Raw genomic sequence first — 12,412 nt, forward strand, 5'->3', positions numbered from 1 at the left:
GATGAAGTCAGAAATTGAGGGTTCAAGTCCCAGCTCAGTCACTCAGGGGCTATTATCTTTTTTTGAACCTCAGCGTCTTCCATTGTAATAAATCCTTCCTGGATTGTTTGTGGGTAAATGGAATAGTGTGTGTGAGATGATCAGCAAGGAGGTGGTCCTTTTCCATGTAAGGCTTCTTATCCCCAAATTCTCTTCCTCTCAGTTTCAAGGGAAAAGGGTGACTTCCTCGGCCTTTCAGGCAATAATTGGCCAGAGGTAGTGGGCCCCGGACAGTTCACACCACATGGTAAAGGAAGCCACTTTCTCTCCCAGTTTTCTCCTACTTTGCAAGAGAGGCTCCAGGCCCTGCACAATCTCTCACCTCCCTCCTCTGCTAAAGGATGGGCAACTGAGCCATCCTCAAATCTCCTCTCAGACCCTGCTGGAGTGTCAGGGGGACTTAAGAGGCCACAGGGATAGAGATAATGCAATTGCTTTAATAATAATCTATGCACTAATGTTTTTAGAGCGCTCTGTACTTTAAGAACTATTTCTTTTTAACATGTGTTGAACCTTGCTTAATCCTTCCAACAACCCTATAAAGTTCACATTGTTATACCCACTTTACAGAAACAGAAACTGAGGTTGGCAGAGACCAAGTGACTGTCCAAAGGAACAGATCTGGGAAGGGGCCACTCTAGGGTTTAAGACCCCAGGATCTATGTTCTGTTACTTTGCCCTCTCCCAGGACTCACATTATCTTTGTCTCAAGGGGCAAATCAGAGTTCAGCAGGGACCCTGGGCTCTCCTTCCCCCCTTTTAGCCTGCAGGTCCACTGGATCAACAGCCTGGTCAGCAAGGGTCGGTCGGGTCCGTCTGCAGGGAAGCAGATCAGTGGCCAGGAGGAGAAACCACTCAGAGAGTAACAGGTGACCTTCAGGAGTCATTGAGAAAGTGCTGATGTAGCAGGATGTGGTATAGCAGTGGCCCTGAGGCCCACAGGAGGGACATCTATCTGATTGGGAGTGTGATGTGGGCAGATGATTCCTAGAGATAGTCACAGCCAGGTTGAGGGGGAAAAAGAAAGCAGAGAGAGGCCCAGTTGGAGCAGGCAGAAGCTCCCGGTGTTGGAGCTCAGAACCCAGCAAGCTCTAATCCTGAGCAGGCCAAGGGTCCAATCCCCATAGTCCAGAGAGTCAGCTGTGGCCTCTGATTTAGGGAGGACACACACAATACCTGGGGGAGGGAAGACACGTGTCCTGGAAGAAGTCACCTGGACATTCGTAGACATGAGCAGACTGTCTCTAACGGGGCCTGCACTTGTTTGCAGGGTGCACGTGTGTGTGTGTGTGTGTGTGTGTGTGTGTGTGTGTGTGTGTGTGTGTTGCCTGGGACAGTGTCTCTGTGTCTCTCTGTGAGAAGGCAGGGGTGGCCATGTATGAGGAGCCGTGTTTGGGCATGTGATGGTATGTCTACACACAGGTGAACGGGTCATGCCTCCGTGAGGGGTTTTACGCCCACAACTCAGCTGAGATGGGGAGGATGGGGCAGCACTGGGTCCCATCACTAGGAATAGAGGGAGGGCCTGCTTTGTCTTGGAGTCAGGGAAGGGCTGCCTGGAAGAGGGGACATTTACTAAATGGGGCCTTCTTCCTGAGACCTGATGGGTGGGACAGGCCTAAAGCAGGATTTGTGGAAACTTGTCTTCCAACAAGTCTTAGTTGGTCCGTCATCCCAGAGCAGACTGAGATGGGCCAAACGGTGTGCTGAGCTAGGGCAGTTAAGTGGCCTGCACCCTGAAATAGAAACCCAATTTCCCATAAAGTCTCGTGTTCCTGTAAGGAAAAGAAGCAACCAGGACACCTCCCAAAGCCTCTGCCAACTCTTGGAGTTGGAGCTCTTGAGTACCTTCTGGTGGATACTTCCCTGCCCAGACTGACCTGGCTTTTCATGCACAATCCAGAAGGAGAGAGCTGGGCACTGGCCCTGTGACCAGGCTGACGTGGACAGCAGAGCTCAGCCTAGTATCTCTGGCCTGGATGTTGGCTGCTGGAATCTCTCTTCTAGTACCACCTCTCATGGCTGTGATCTGGGACAAGCCTTTGCAGCAGCTGGAGCCTCAGTTTCCTCATCTGTCAGATGGGATGATCATCATCTCTCCCTTACCTCAGTTAATGCATACAGAGACCAAAGTACTGACCCTTAGTAGGTGTGCAGCCTTAAGAAAATCACTGCACCTGCTGAAGTCCAGTTTGCCCATCTGTAAAACAGAGACAACAACAGCAAATGAGATCATATGATGAAGAGCACTTTCAGCTTTAAAAAACAGACAGCATTTAGGAGGGGGTCACCTGAGAGGTGGAGGCCGGATCCTCAGCCCTCAGTCCATCGCCTCCTCTAGTTGGGCTTTTCTCAGAAGATCTAGGCCTTTTGCATGTTGTTTCAGGGGTCAAGGAAACCCAAACAGGGGACTCCGGGACCCCAAGGACAGGAAGGCCCAGGGACAGAGCCCACCAGTCAGAAGGCACTGGCCCGTGGCTCCCTGGAGCTGCACAGCAATGATTCAGGAAAAGGCTGACAAGGATATTAGCAGTGTGGGTTTTTTTAAAATCCCGAGTCCAGAGAAAATGCACGGTCAGGAATAAAGGCGCCCAAGAGAGCAAGGAGAAAGAGAAATAATCAGAATTAGCCAGCGGGCGGGCAGCAGGAGCAGGGGCAAAGCAGCCCCACGGAGGGTCGGAAGCCGCTCCAGGACCCCTGGCTAGGAAATGTCCAGGAGTGGGCAGGCCCAGACAGGTATGCAAGGGAACCTGGGCAGATTGGAGCCCAGCAAGCAGGCAGAATGGAGGAGGAGGAGGAGAAAGAAGCCATCACCAGGTGAGTCCAGCACCCCCAGGGCTGTCGTGCGCCCCTTTGGACCCCTCCGGTCATGAGGCAGCGCAAAGGGTGCTGCCCCAGAGGCTTGAGTTCTCTGTTCCGCATTGTGCACCTGGCTCTAGACATAGGCACTGGGGCTGGGGGGCAGCCAAGAGGCCGCTCAGACACTGCAGAGAGATTGCACAAGACGAGGCAGGCAGGAGGCCTCCGCACACACCTTCCAAGGCTAAAATGAGACACGGATGACAGAGACCAGGGCCGAGGAGAGTCACGGGGGTTCTTCCTCTGCAGTTGAATAGGGTGTATCAAGGCATTCTGGGAAGTGGTCCCAGGGCCTGCTGTAAGAACAGAAATGAAAATTATTTTGATGAGCTGGGCCAGAGAAATCCATTGATAAGGGCCACAGGACTGACTTGGTTCCTAACTGAAACCTGCTTCTTACAAGTCGTTTATCGAGCAGATTGCTGAAGAAGCCTTGGTCCTGTGTGTGTGTGTGTGTGTGTGTGTGTGTGTGTGTGTGTGTGTGTGTGTGTGTTGCGGGAGGGCAGAATTAATACATCAGCCCCCGATCCCACTGCAGATTCCAGATTAATGGAGTATAAATTAATGACAAACAAAATGTGCATGGATTTCCAACAGCCCTGACTCCAGTCCTGGGGCACAGTGCTTCCCTGAGCTGCTGCTCAGTGAATTGAACGGAGACAGAGAAACGGTGTTGCATGTCCCCAAGTCACCCCTGCTGTGGGGGGACCACAGGACCCATCAGTCCAACTTTCGTATCCTGACAAGCCTCACATTGAAGCTTTGACAGCATCCATGTTGATAGCGCGATTATTCAGAATTAAATATTGGATGTGTTAAAAGTATTCATGGGTTGACTAAGATATCTTTTACACCACAGTTTTGTTGATCCCATTTTGGCCTTTTTATTCTTCCATATTTTAATATATTAGGAGCCCTTGATAAATAAAAATCCTCAGGGCATCTCTTGTCCTCTGACCTCTGGACCTAGTTCCCCGGTTACTATTACATTAGTCCTCTTCACCCACAATTGGAGGTAAATTGGGATTGAATTCAGGTGAAGCAGAGAAGGGGAAGAGGGTTGTTTCCCTGGGACATTGCTGATGGTCCAAACCTCTCTGTGAAAAGCTCCAAATTACACTGACTGACGCAGGGAGCCTGGAAGATTTTCCCAAGAACCACTGCGCTCCTGGCCTCACTCTCTCTCACCAGAGCTGCGCAGCCTCTGCTGTGCCAGGGTCCCTCTTGCACTTGTATTCCTCTCTGGGGGGCCAGTTCCAGACAGGAGTCACCTGGACCTCTCACCTCCCTGCTCCACTCTCTCTGGGTCACCTATGTGAACATCAACCCCAAACCCAAATCACAACCCCCCAAATTTAATTTATTTCTACCTAAACAAGTTCTTTTATCATAAAGCAATAAATTTGTCTTGGTGCTAGCAATTTGTTGCGGGTGACATAACATTGCAAATTGATTAATCGCTACTGTACGCCGCAAAATGAGAAAAGCAAGGAATTATTATGAATAGCGTCCGTCTTTTACGGGAGGGATTCATTATTCAAAAGTGCTCGCTGGTGCTTACATGTGCCCTCGGTGCAGATTACATCCATTTGCAGACTTCCCACATCATGCTTACACAAATCAACAAACGTGCATTTATTAAGACATAGAATGAAAGCTATTTAAAAGTGAAAAATGGCCTTTTGCATTACTTTTCTTCGAAGAAGGCAAATCTGGGTGGGATGTTCCTGGGAAGCAGCCCCAACGGTTATCACATGTGTGTCTCTGGGTTCTGTGGATGCTGGCTCGGGCAGGCACTATCCAAACTGCCTGCTCTGCCTTGGACGGCTCCAGTCTCAGAAACACCCCACCAGCAGTTCTGGAACCCTCTCTCTGGCTCAGGAGAACTCAGCCAGCAGCCATCTCTGCCTGCCAGGGAAATGCAGTGGATGAGAGTTTTCCATCCTCTGGAAATGAGCTTCTTGATGGTCCTCTGGGAAAGGGAAGAATACAAATATTAACTGAGCACTGACTCTGTACCAGACACTATCCCGAATGCTTTCCTTGATTTACTAGGGTAAGTCTGTCTACCTCCCTGAACCTTATGGAGTAGTTATAAAGATCAAGTGAATTGACACATGTACAGAAAGTGCATAGTAAATGCTCAATACATGTTAGCTCTTGTCACCATTATAACTTTAATTACTTTCAAGGTCAGTGTTATTACTACATTTTGCAAGTGGAGAAACTGAGGTTCAGTACGGTTGTAAGAATGCTCAAATCACACAATGAGGAAGAGATCAGGGCTGAGCTTCAGTTTAGAATCTGGCTCTAAAACTTTATGCTCTTTTTTTTTTTTTCTGCCAAACACCCCATAGCTCCTTGGCAGTCAAAATAGGGCATATTTGCTGCCCCTCACTTAATGGAAGAGGCCACAATCCACTCTTCAGCTGTTTGCTCTTTGCCTTCAGGTGTTCTGGACAGGACTTTTGAGAGTCTGGAGATTTTATGACCTGCCCCCTAACTGTTCCCACATCAATAGAGTCTCATCCTTTTCCAACCCGGTTCCTTCCATCCTCTGGTCCCATTATTGAAGACACTCCCAGTAAAGGCTGACGGGCAGCTCACAGCTCCAGTATTGATTACTCCTGCTGAACTCATGCTTTGCTTAAAAATAGACTGAGATCTCAACTTTCACATTCTAATTAGATTTCAAAGCAACTTTTATAAAATGAGAAGGCCTGCATTATTTCTCTACTGCATAGAAGTCCATTAACTACTCCACAGCCAGACTAAAGTCTCTATTAATCCCTGCTGCCACCCATCAGACACAGGCGTTACTCATCCTCTTCCGAGAAAGCTGCACCGAACCACAGGCCTGTCTCCAGGTGCCCAGAAGCCAGGGATGGTCGGGTTACAAGCCTGGGCATATGGCTGAAACCGAGAGTCGGCCTCTCTGGGCACATCTCACAAGACAATGTTTCTCAAGGGATATTCCTCAAGCCACCTGCACTGAGATCATCCAGGGGTTTATACACTGTGCAAACTCTGGGTCTCCCCCGACCTGCTACAGCATCATCTGCAGGAGTGACCTGACAATCTGAATGTCTGATAAATTCCCCGTAAGATTTTTTTTTTCCTGCATTCACATTTGTGAACTATGGTCCCAAATATTTCTCACACTCCCTTCCCGGTTTGATGCCACCAGATTGAATCACTGTTTACTGTAAATCCTGATTGACTCACTGATGCGCCTCATTTAATGAAAGGGAGACAAACCTAAGAAAGTGTTTGCTCTCCTGAGTCCTGGTTGATTCCTTTTCCATCAGCTTTCCCCACCGGAAGTCCCTCAGGGCATCCCTGGGGTCCCAGCAAGACCATGGTACCCAGACCAAGCTAGACCAGGGGTCGCTTGCAGGATACTGTGTGAAGCTGCTTCGTCTTTGGGCAAGACAGTCGATTCCTAGACAGAGTGGAGGCGACAAGGGCATCTCCAGATAGTCCTGGGCTGTTTTCATAATAGTCAAAGCTCCAAAGTTGTTCTGTAAACAACTTTGCAGACTGTCCTTATCACAGTCACTGTTTTTTATGTGCCCTTGAGTGTAGCCATTTTGAAATGTTTGCCTGCGTCAGAATCACCTGGAAAACTTGCGGAGGCCCAGAATGCTGGACCCTACTTCCCAGAGCTTCTGACTCAGAAGATCTGGGTGGGACATGAGAATTTGCATTTCTAACAAGTTCCCAGGTAGGACTGCTGGTCCAAGTACCAGATTTTGGAACTCTAGATTCTCAGCTCCATGTTATATCCCCAGCACCCAGTACATAGTAGGAGCTCAATTTGTGTTTGCAGAATGAATGAGTAAATGAGTAAATGATAGGAACTGCTTTGCAAGCCCTCTAACTGGGACTCCTCATCCATTCCACTTTGCTTGGGTTTCCAGCATCTGCCAGACATAGATAAGAACACCCAAGAGGACCGTGTGTCCCGAGACAGGTCAGAGTTTGTGGCTGCTCACACCAACCGTCACAGATCTGGTCTCCCTAGGTTAGGAAGCTATGCAGGGAGCGAGGCAGCTCATTCTGGCCTTGCTGGGGGTAACAGCAATTTTTCCTGTCTCCAAACACTTCCCATCACGTCCTAGCTGGATGACTTCAGCCTCAGCCCTCAGACTTGAAAGAGCCTCAGTTTCCTCCTTTGTGAAGTTGGGCATTGATAATTTTCTCTGGAATAACTGTAAGAATTCAATGTGTCTGGGCATGAAAAGCGCCCAGTAGCATCTGGTACATGTGGGGGGGGGCGGGGGGTGCTGGTGGATGTCTGCTCCCTCATTCATTCCCCACAACTCCTAAACCCTGTGAAGTAGGTCCCAGAGATGTTTCAGGAGTAATGAATTCCCTCATTTCAGCTAAACCACCCGTGGTCCTGGTTTTGTGGCGATGTACAGTGGAACATGATAAATTATTGTTTTAAGCAGAAGCTTCATTCAAATATCCATTTCCCTGTCAAGTTAATTTTGTCTCAATGTATTTTCGAGCCGGTTTTGACTGGGAGCAGAGATAGTTACAGAAACAGAAGAACGTTATGTTTGGGGCCTGTTCTCTGAGGAATGGGGAGTTGATGGGTAGGGGGAGGGAAGTTTGGGGGTTATCAGAGACAAGAACCCCTCACTTCCCAGTCATACCTGGTGGGTGACATAGCTCAGAGGCTTAATTCTCTTCCGTTCATGTCTGTCTGCAGAGAACAACACCTCATCACTCCTTGAATGCCTACTCAGGCCCAGGACATATTTCCTGGGAACCCCCAAGAATGCAGCCTTATATCCAATATTCAGTGACACCAAGGGTCAAGACCTTCAGTAAGGTCATCTCATCCCCCTCTTAATCCCTACAGACTTCAGGGTGCATTTCTTAAGAACAAAGACATTCTCTTATAGACATAATACAATGATGGAGATCCAGAATTTAAAATAGGTGCCATACTTGTATCTAGTCTGTGGTCCCTATTCCAATTTTGTCAGTTCTCCTAATGATGCTCCATTTTCCATGATCACACGTTGCATTCGCATGCCATGTGTCTCCTAACTCCTTCTGTCTGGGGCTGTGTTCCCAACTTCTCTCTGTCCTTCGTGACCTTGAATGTTCGAAGAGTTCCAGCCGGTTATTTTGTAAAAGAAAACTCAGCCTGAGTTTGTCTGGTGATGCCTCGTGGTTAGATTCTAGATAAGCATTTTGGGTTGACCTGCTGTGGACACGACGTTGAGTCCTTCTCGGTGCATCCTGTCTGCCCCGTTACTGGTGATGCTGATCTCAATCACTTGGGTAAGGTAGCCACCCCAGGTTCCTCTTCTGTAAAGACATGACTGTCACTGTATGACCCATAAGTACCTTGTAGGGAGAGATTTGAGATGATGTAAGTTTCCTCGCACCCACTCATCTTACTCTCTGTTGATGATTCTTGTATAAATCAGTTTTTGCAAAATGGTGATTTTTCCAAATTTGTCATGACTTAGAGTTGGCTTTCTCTGGTTCCCAGCTGTCACTGTACCATAAAGGAAAGTGTTCCAGTGCCCCCATCTGCTTACGTTCATTTGCTTACTGCTCACAGAGTGGACCCAGAGACACTTGAATTGGTCAGTGTGCTCTCATCCGCTGTCATTGATCTGATGCTTCAGTTGTATGATCTCATTGAATCCTCAGGACAGTTGGGTGATACGGCCACTATTCTCAGACGTCAGACTCCCACCTCAGGTCTCAGAGCTGTGTCCGTCATTCAGTGGGACTCTGCTTCTCGACTCCCAGCATTAGGCTCTGTCCCCAGCAACACTGCTTTGCCCACAGAGTGCGGTGGGAAAATGTCCTTGTGTCTCTGTGGGCACAATGTCCTTGCTGAGGAGAGAGGAACCCTCACAAGGCTTGATTTCCCACAAGCCCCATGAGAGTGGACCTGCAGGAAGGTGACTTCCATAACATTATCTTGCTTTTTCCAAGGCAGCTCGGTCCCAGAGACTCGGAGGCCAGTTACTTCATCTGTAAAATAGGTCAGTTTCGTGGGATGTCTGTTGACATGAATCCACCCCAAGAACTCTTGGCACGGGCCACATTTTAAGTCAGCAAGTATGACTGCATGAGCTTGGCCGTCCTGAGCACATCATTCAACAAATACCTTTTGAGCACGTCCTGTGTGTCAGGCCTGGGGCTTGCCTGGAGCTAAGGCAGTGAGTAACTCCAACAAGGTCCTTGTTCATGGAGTTCACAGTCAAGTGGAGTAGATTGTAATCAAATCATCCCCCAAATATATTTCTGATAACCATGCCGATGAGACCTTCGGGGGAGGGGAACATTTTGATGAACATCTTTGACAGGGGAATTTGACCTTTATCGGGACATCAGAGAAGAAACCATAAAATCAATGGTTTACAACACAGTTTCTTTAAGACCATTGTTCAAAGCACAAAGAAGGAAGCAGAGACTCAGAGAGGTTAAGTAACATCATCCAGAGTTGCACAGTAGCGAAATCTAGATGTAAATCTGGGTCTGCTCACTCCCCAGCGGAGAAATAGTGCAGCTGTCCTGCCAAAGTGTTTCTCTGAGAGTCTCTGGTGATTCTGGGCACAGGGCCTGTGTCCGTCTTTCAGTTTAACATATTTTGTTTCCACCGTGACACTGCAGGGCCCTGTTAAGTGCCATCAAAGGAAATGACTCTCTGATAGGAACAAATATTCTCTAAATCAGTTGTGATTTCTTTTTTTAAAAGGAGAAAAGCCAGGAAATTTGAAGAAGACTGAGGATTAAAATAGGAGGAGTGGATATGTGCCCATCTTTGGACATCAGAGCTCTGTAACTTTACTAGGCTACTGGCTAAGCATAAGGGTGAGTCTCACCCAGGCAGGTTCAAGGCCAGAACCCAAGCTCTTAAACACAGTACCAGGCTACTCTGCAGGAAGTCCATTTGTCTGTCTGTCTACCTTTCTGTCTGTCTGAGAGACTGCAGGCAAGGCCTCAGCCCTGGGAGCAGTCAGGCGAATTCCAAGAGGAAGGAAGGGGCAGATCCAGCTCCTACCTGCACCCTGATACATGCCCACACCTGTGCCCCCAGCCTCTAGGTCTCCTCTGGCTGGCCTTGGCCATCCTGGCTTGACACTTGATCCCCATGGAAGCTGACACCTCTGCAGGAGAGGGCAGACAGGGCCGGCTGCCGCCACTGGAGCCTCAGCATGACTTCAGGGAGAGACTCTGAGGACACTGTGCAGAGAGCTGTCCCCCCATCCACCCACCCAGCAACACACCCAGACAGATGTGTGTATAGATTCTCCTAGATAGCAATCATGGCGAGAAAGAAAAAGTTTCAAGTTAAGTGACTTGACTGAATTTACACAGTTGGGAAACTGGCTTAAAATCCAAGCCAAGTGTCTTCAGAGCTTTTAAACTCCTTTTCAGTAAACTCACCTCCACCCTGAGTATCAGGCATATACACTTGTACAGTGCCTGGTATATCAGGTTCTCCATAAAAGACTTGTTTAATGACTGAATGCCAGTACGTGTGTATCTGTGTTTGTGTGTGAGTGATAGTGTTTGTCCTCAGAAATGCACAGGCGTGACTGTGCAGCCTATGGGGTATCTTGAGTCCTGAACTTATTGCAGAAGAATTCAATATGATCAGAAATGTGAATGCTTAATATCGCCTGCATCTCAGCCCTTCCGTAGCTTATGCTCATCCCTGGGGTCATGAAAGAGCATAAATATTGTTCAATTCAGCCTTAGGATGGGGAAGTGATAGCCAAAATCCCATTGTTGACATCTGAAGGAAACTGAGAGACTGCTGCCTTTGGCGATAGACCTGCTTCATCTTCTAGCCCCACCACTTACTTGGATTTAAAATGACCCTAGGAACGTCACTTTGCTTTTTTGAGCGGCTGATTCTTCACCTGGAAAAGTAGAGGCTAGTATTTACCTACAGCACTGTTAGGAAGATTCAGTGTGAGAAGAGCTCATGGCCTGATAAGCTCTTCTCTCTCCTTAGAAAAAAATAACATAGTAGTTGCCTAAATCTGTGATGCCATAACAAAATAACTGAGGCGGGGTGCTTTTTAAAGGCGCATTTATTTTCTCACTGTTCTGGAGGCTAGGAAGTCCAAGGATCAAGGCTCTAGCAGGTTCGGTTGTCTGGTGAGGGCTGCTCTCTGCTCTTGCCTTCTCTGGAGGGGAGGAGTGTAGATCCTCACGTGGCACAGAATGGAAAGGCAAGTGAGCTGAAGTGAAGTCTCTTTTACAAGGGTTTTAGTCCTATTCATGAGGGAGGAGCCTTAGTGACCTAATCACCTCTTAAAGCTCCCCCTAATCCTATCACACGGGCCTTTAAATTCCATGACCCCTGAATATTGGAAGAAACACATTCAAGGCACAGCGGTGGTGTTCATGGAAATTTTCTTATGGAAGAGAAGCAAAGGGAAAACTAGAGGGTCTTGGTAGGAGCAGAATGACAGTTCTCAAGCCTCAGCTACATTTTGGAAGCCCTGGAGAGTTTGAAAAAGTCCTGATACCTAAGTCCAAGCACCAGGGTGTTCTGATTCAGTTGATCTGGAGTGTAGCCCAAGAACTAAAATTTACCCTGGTGATGCTAATGGGCAATTAAGGTTAAGAATCTTTGTCCTAGGGTCTCTCTGCCCTCTATTGGGAGTACTGCCTGCTTTCCAGCCATTCTGCTGGTCAGCTTAAGGCAGAGAGGAAGAGGGAGACGTTCACAGTCTCCACAGATAAAACCCTCCCACTTGAATTGGAGACTCGAAAGATAAATAAGTGTTAGAGAGCTACTGTGTGTGGTTGGCCCTATAGTTGATGACACTTGAGTATTTATTTTGAAGGTAGATCTCATGCTAAATGCTCTCACCACAACAGAATAAATTTAATAAAAAAAAACTCAGGACTTTTAATCTCATAATTTTTTTTTAAATTGTGAATATATTGGTGTACCAGGTGTTTTAAGATATAAACATGTTTCAGGTATACATTTAGCAAACTGGCCTTGCTAAAAATAAATAAATAAAAACCATTAGACAAGTGAATATTTAGTATCTGTGATGTGCCACATACCTTCGCTCCAACATTCTCCATAATTGCTCTCATAACACCTGCTATGCATGCTGGGGCCAGGAAGAATGGTTATGTAGAATATGGGGTAATTCCCACTCCTCAGACTTAAATTTCTAGTCCTTTATACCAAGACCTTTCCACAGATTTCTGAGTTGTTTTAGAATTTGCATGCAAAATAAAAGCTTCCTACATAATTGAAATTATGGCCAATTGACCGTGAAATAGAAGTGTCCGTGACCAATGAGGTGTTGGGTAGAAGGAGGTGGTTGTGCTTAGAAATGGGGCCTCCAGAGCCCCAGGGCTAGTTCCCTGGCTCTGAGAGAAAAACCCACCAAGAATCCTTCTTGTTTCCCCCAGTCAGCCTACCAGCCTTTCCTTGGTCCCTCTCCCTGGAAAGCAGCAGTTTGGAGTGCCTCTGAAGAAATACATTGTACTGTGATCTTTT

The 12,412-nt window shown here is 47.6% G+C and overlaps 1 long non-coding RNA gene across 9 annotated transcripts in view; it reads right to left on the minus strand.

Annotated features, from left to right (window-relative positions):
* The window catches only part of LOC144378131 (uncharacterized), a 149,664-nt gene that overhangs the window by 95,115 nt on the left and 42,137 nt on the right, over nt 1-12,412 (minus strand). For 3 of the 9 annotated variants that reach the window (XR_013439703.1, XR_013439702.1, XR_013439704.1), the window contains 3 exons: nt 4,590-4,870; nt 3,074-3,194; nt 1,920-2,239 (listed from right to left, as the gene is read on the minus strand). This is a non-coding gene — a long non-coding RNA (uncharacterized LOC144378131). The other 6 variants (XR_013439706.1, XR_013439705.1, XR_013439709.1 and 3 more) reach the window with 4 other exon arrangements.

Source organism: Ictidomys tridecemlineatus, chromosome 5, assembly GCF_052094955.1.
Source record: "Ictidomys tridecemlineatus isolate mIctTri1 chromosome 5, mIctTri1.hap1, whole genome shotgun sequence".
Classification (NCBI taxonomy): Eukaryota; Metazoa; Chordata; class Mammalia; order Rodentia; family Sciuridae; genus Ictidomys; species Ictidomys tridecemlineatus.